We start from the raw sequence: 6000 nt of genomic DNA on the forward strand, positions 1-6000 counted from the left end.
CCTCCCTGTGACTTCCTCATGGTTGATACTAAAATTTCTTCAACTGATGTATTTTCTGCCATCACTGGCCTCAGTAGGCTACTAACAAAGCATACGGGCCTGCTGGAATCCCTCCTATTGTCCTCAGGAACTGTGCTTCTGTACTTACACCCTGCCTAGGTAAACTCTTTCGCCTTTGTCTTTCAACTTATGCCTTTCCTTCTTGCTGGAAGTTTGCTCTCATTCAGCCAGTCCCAAAGAAAGGTGACCATTCCCAACTCTCTAATTATCGTTCAATGGCTTTAACATCCTGTGTCTCAAAAGTTTTCGAGTCTATTCTTAACAGAAAAATTTTAAAGCGTCTTTCCTATCACAATCTTCTTTCTGATCGTCAGCATGGGTTCCGTCAGGGACGCTCCACTGGCGATCATCCCACCTATCTTTCAGACTCCTGGTCATCCTCCTTTCGGGACTTTGGCGAAAGCTTTGCCATTCCACTTGACATCTCAAAGGCTTTCGATCGAGTCTGGCATAAATCTTTAATTTCCAAACTGCCCTCTTACGGTTTCTATCCTTATATCTGTGCCTTCATCTATAGCTTCCTTTCTGGTCGTTCTATATCTGCTGTTGTAGACGGCCATCGTTCTTCTCGTACATCTATCAACGGTGGTGTTCCTCAGGGCTCTGTCCTATCACCAACCCTCTTCGTTTTATTCATCAATTACCTCCTAAGTTGTACATCTAACCCTATCCACTCGTACGCTGATGATTCCACACTTCACCTTTCCATTCGGTTACCGGAACGCCCATCTCAGCAGTTACTTCAACAAACAAGGGATGAGGTTTTGGCACACCTAATGTGTGACTTGACTCGTATCTCTGACTGGGGTAAAATATAATCTTGTTTTTAATGCATGAGACTCAGTTTTTACACCTATAAACACAACAAATTCTTCCACAGGAGTACTCACTAATGTTTAATAATACCCAGCTCAATCCTGTATCATCCTTGAAAATGCTTGGGATTTCATTCACTCGAGACATATCTTGGAAAGATTATATTGCATCTCTTGCAAGAGATTAGGTGTGCTAAGCCGACTCCGTTCCTACTTTACCCCTGCACAGTTGTTGACTTTATACACGGGTTTTATTCGCCCCTGTGTGGAGTGCAACTCTCATGTGTGGGGAGGCTCCCCACATACAGCTCTTCTCAATCGGGTGGAGTCAAAAGCCTTTCGTCTCATTAACTCTCCTCATCTTACTGGTTCTCTTCAACCTCTGTCTCTTCGCCGCATTGTTGCATCTTTATCTCTTTTCTATCGCTACTTCAATGGTCTCTGCTCCTCTGAACTGTCTTCTTGCATCCCTCCACCTCTACGACGGGTGCGTAGCACCAGTCTAGTAACAAACTCTCATCCCTTTTGTGTTCAACTCTCTAATGCAAGAGTTAACCGTTACTCCCAGTCCTTCATTTATGCAATATGTCAGCTCTGGAACTGTCTCCCTCTGTCTGTATTTCCTACTTCCTATGATCTCCAGTCTTTCAAATGCAGTGTGTCCAGTCATCTCGAAATGAACATATCTTGAATTTGGCTGTCTTTTGTATTGTTTTTGTTTTCTTCTTGGAACGAACGGTTTGCGGGCTCCTGGCCTTTGGTTCCTTCTTCCTTGCATAAAAGAATTATATATATATATATATATATATATATATATATATATATATATATATATATATATATATATATATATATATATATATTTATATTTATATATATATATATTATTCATATATTACACTATATATATATATATATATATATATATATATATATATATATATATATATATATATAGAGAGAGAGAGAGAGAGAGAGAGAGTATATATATATATATATATATATATATATATATATATATATACACACACACACACACACACACACACACACACACGTGGAGAGAGAGAGAGAGAGAGAGAGAGAGAGAGAGAGAGAGAGAGAGAGGATGGGGAGGGGGGATTTGGATAGGACATAAAAATTTGAGGCAGACTAATTGCGAATAGGGACTGTGGATATATACAAAGCGCCACTGATAAGTTAACAAACTGGAGCCAAGATTGGCGGATGGATTTTTAATGTAATATAAATATTGCGTGTTCGATACCCAACTGACAAGAAGTAAAGGATGAGAGAGATTTAGTAGTTTTAAGCAACGACATAAAAACCTGTAAACAGTGTATTGCTGCCACTGGCAATGCAGGGTGGTATGCTTCTTTGCATGGATCTTCGATCAAATAACGCTTGCTGTAATTTCTAAACTTTATTTCATTAGTTCACCCACACCTAGAACACTGTGTGCAGCACTGGCTCCAGAACCTTCTTTAGAATGAAGACAGACTCAAGAGATTGCAGCTCAGAGCCATAAAAATGATCCCATCGCTGCGAAATGTACCCAATAAAGGGCGACTAAAGAAACTAAATTTGTTTCCTCTTAAATAGCGACGACTCATGGAATATCTAATAAAACTATTAAAAATTCATAACAACCTTTTCTTTTGTACATATGGCAATATGTTCGAAATACAAAATGATTCTGTGACAAGAAATACTGGAATGAAAGTGAAAAGCAAAATATAAACTCTAATATAGGGAAACATTATCTTAATAATCGCTTACTAGAACAATGGAATACACTACCAGCAACAGGAGTTCCCGGCAATTACTGATACGCATTGCATTTGGCTAGGCATATATTTCAAGTTAACAAGCTATAACTAATTAACTGTTGCTTATTTCTAGGATAAAGTATACGCTGCCCAGAGAGAAGTTTGCTTAGTTTTGTGAACAATCGGTGATTCTGTAAGCTTGTTCATTTATCGATCTGTAGATTAGAGATTACATAGTGCATAGTTGTTCCTCTTCTGCTACTCTAATTAAAATTTACAAGCTTTCTCTTTCTAACAAGCATGGTGTTATTTCTATCCTTTCCCTGACGGTTTCACTGCATGGTATGATGGGCGGATAGATAATTTCCTATTTTCTATTCCTTCTTTCTTACACGATGGTTAGATCTTAGTGGAGTCTGCTTATTTTTCCAACAGATAACCTCTTCATGAGCCAATAGTCCTCCTGCCATTTGTACTTCCTGTGTATTTCTATGTCCTCTGGACGGAGACAAGCCAAGAGTGATAGGAGTGGAAATTAGTAGATCATATGAAGTTAACTGGGGTCACAGACAAATGCGGAAGCTAGGCAGCGATGTGGTGTTGATTTGGGTTTACTGGAAAGTGGTAGAAGTACCCACAGATGGATTGGTCTTGTGGAAAGGGAATGTGAGACTGACTAAGCAAGTACGTGCGAATGCGGCAGAAAGGAAGAGGAAGTGGGAGTGACTGATGATAGGTGGAAGAATGGGTTGGAGGAGTGAGTTGGAGGAAGGTCAGTAGGATAGCTAAAGGACAGAATGACATCATCATCATCATTATCATCTGGACCTCCTGTCCCACCCTAGGCCAGGGTGAGGAGTAGCAATGACCAGACAGCCCAAACTTGCCCAATCCAATAGGCCACGCTTCCATTCACTCATCATTCAAGCCCCCGGAATCCTGGCTCTATCGGATATACCAAAAACACTCACCACGTTCTGTAGCCTCACATAAACGTATCCGATTGAGTCAATCCGGTCGCTGCCACCTTAAATAGGGGTGCCAAATCCCTGATCATGCACTCCTCCTCACAACATTCATCCAGCCAGCTCGATTTCTTGTCAGTTCCCTAGCCTCACCGACTTCCAAATTTCTTTTCCTCACACACTCATCCACCATATCTCTCCACCTTCTCCTTGGCCTACCTCGCCTCCTCCGTCCTCCAAATTCGCTCAATAATACCCGTTTCACCACTCTCTTGTTATCCATTCTCTCTACATGACCATACAATGTCAGAACACTGATTCGATTCTGGTGTCAACCGACTTCCCCACTCCACATCTCTCACGAATCACATTATTTCGTATCCTACCCACTCTCTGTACTCCATATACATTCCTCAGCAGTCCCATCTCCACTGCTCTTATTCTTGACTATTCATTTTCATGCCAAACCATAGTCTCACATCCATATGTTAAAGTTGGCACTAACACTCCTTAATGTAAGCCTCGTGCAGCTGCAACACTCAAGCCTCTGTTTCTTATCAAGACCTTCATTGCACCAGCTACTTTTCTTCCTTGTGTCACTCTACTTTCAACTTCTTTTGCACATTTTCCTCTTTTTTCTATCACTGTACCCAGGTATTTGAATTCTCTCACCAATTCCAGATATGAAAGCAATTTATATTTGGCCACCACCTCGGGGGTAAAGACGTCTGGCTAAGGACGGATAAGTATTGATAATAAGAATGCTTTAGTTTAGTCTTTTTCTGGGATGGTCATGCCATATTATATGACATATCCCTTCTACTGTAGGTAGGCCATATTATTCCTAAACAAGTATCATGAGAAGTTTACAGCCCTTCAGCTCCCAATCTAACATTTGTCAAAACGAATTATTTGCACTGTAGAAAAGGCACCTTTTATTCTGTTTTGTCAGTTTTCGAAACAAGTGACATCCACATGTCCATTATTTTGCTTATCTGCGTTGCTCAGATCCTTCTGTATGGAGGAAGCTTACTCCTTGTGTGCCATGACTTCAGAGTGCCATGAATTCTTTAAATGCAAGGATCGTTCTCACAGACTGATACCATGTTCACTGCGTTGATATTGTTGTTCGTTTTCGGTGATAACTGTGAAGTTGGACAGAAACTACTGTATCTTCACAATAAATACATATTTTGTTTATAATTCTTCACTTCAAGCTTTTCCATGGTGGACCTACGTGACATTAAGCTCTCAGCTCCTCTGAGAACCCCGGAGTTTTATGTCTTATGAAACTTGTTATGCACCACCAGATTTTAGACATCGTCATTAGTAATAACTGGTGATACAGTAGTGGCCAAAGATTCAGTAGGTAAGCTTGGGCACTTTGTATCCCAGTTTGGAAGTTTGATACTGAATGAGTATAAGAGTAAAATGATAAACAGACAGACAACAACGATACGGCAGGAAGTCTTAATGGTGAGTGTGGAGGAAATGATTTTCCTTATTAATTTTTTTTTCCTTCTCTCTTTCTTTTTCGAGGAGTGCGGTGTAGGTACTTGGGAGGAAATATATCAGAAGACACAACTCAAGTACAGCATATGCCTTATGTAAGCCATAGAATAAGATAAAGGGTAAAAAGAATAAGTGGCACTATGAAGTGTGATGGAAGGAAAGGTCACTGTCTGTTCCTGCGATGATAAACATGTAGGAATACACAGTGGGTCCGACTATGCAACTCATTTGCAAGGAGTGGACCATGAATGTTAGGAACTGAAATCAGGATGAGTGCTGGAAATGATGTGCCTAAAGAGTATATGGCAGGATGCAAAATAACATTGTAAGAGAAAGGCACGGAAGCATATGTAATATGACGGAAAGGGCAGACAGCGGTGAGTTAAGCGGTACAGCCATTGGAAAAGAGTGGGTTATGAGAACTTGATAAAAATGCAAGTGGAATGGGAGGAATGAGGAGACTAAAAAGAAGTAGAAAGATTGTGTAAAAGAGATTTTGTGTCAGTGATATATGAAAATCCAGGAGGGTGAAAACTGTGTATGGATCACAGCGAATTGGAATGAAGTGGTTTATGAAGCGATGACTTATTGTTAGTGATGTGCAACAGAAACAAGCGGAGCGACTGGGCAAACAGTAGATCAGCAGCGCTTAGTTAAATTATATACTTTCGTATAGGTCATCATGCACGACAACTAAGAGACTGAGTGCATGAGGATCGTTTCTCCAATTTCCTGGCGTTACTCTTCTGGAGCTTATAACAGCTAACATGTAAACACTACAGAAGAAACATACTTTCATGTTTTTAGGGATGCAGAAGAGGGACGCCTTCAAGTGGTGGCACCGAAGTAATCTCGCACATCTGTTTCCTGGTTATGCAA

The sequence above is a fragment of the Coenobita brevimanus genome, chromosome 65, assembly GCF_032717465.1.
Source record: "Coenobita brevimanus isolate Jiangsu-jjx chromosome 65, ASM3271746v2, whole genome shotgun sequence".
In the NCBI taxonomy this organism is placed as follows: Eukaryota; Metazoa; Arthropoda; class Malacostraca; order Decapoda; family Coenobitidae; genus Coenobita; species Coenobita brevimanus.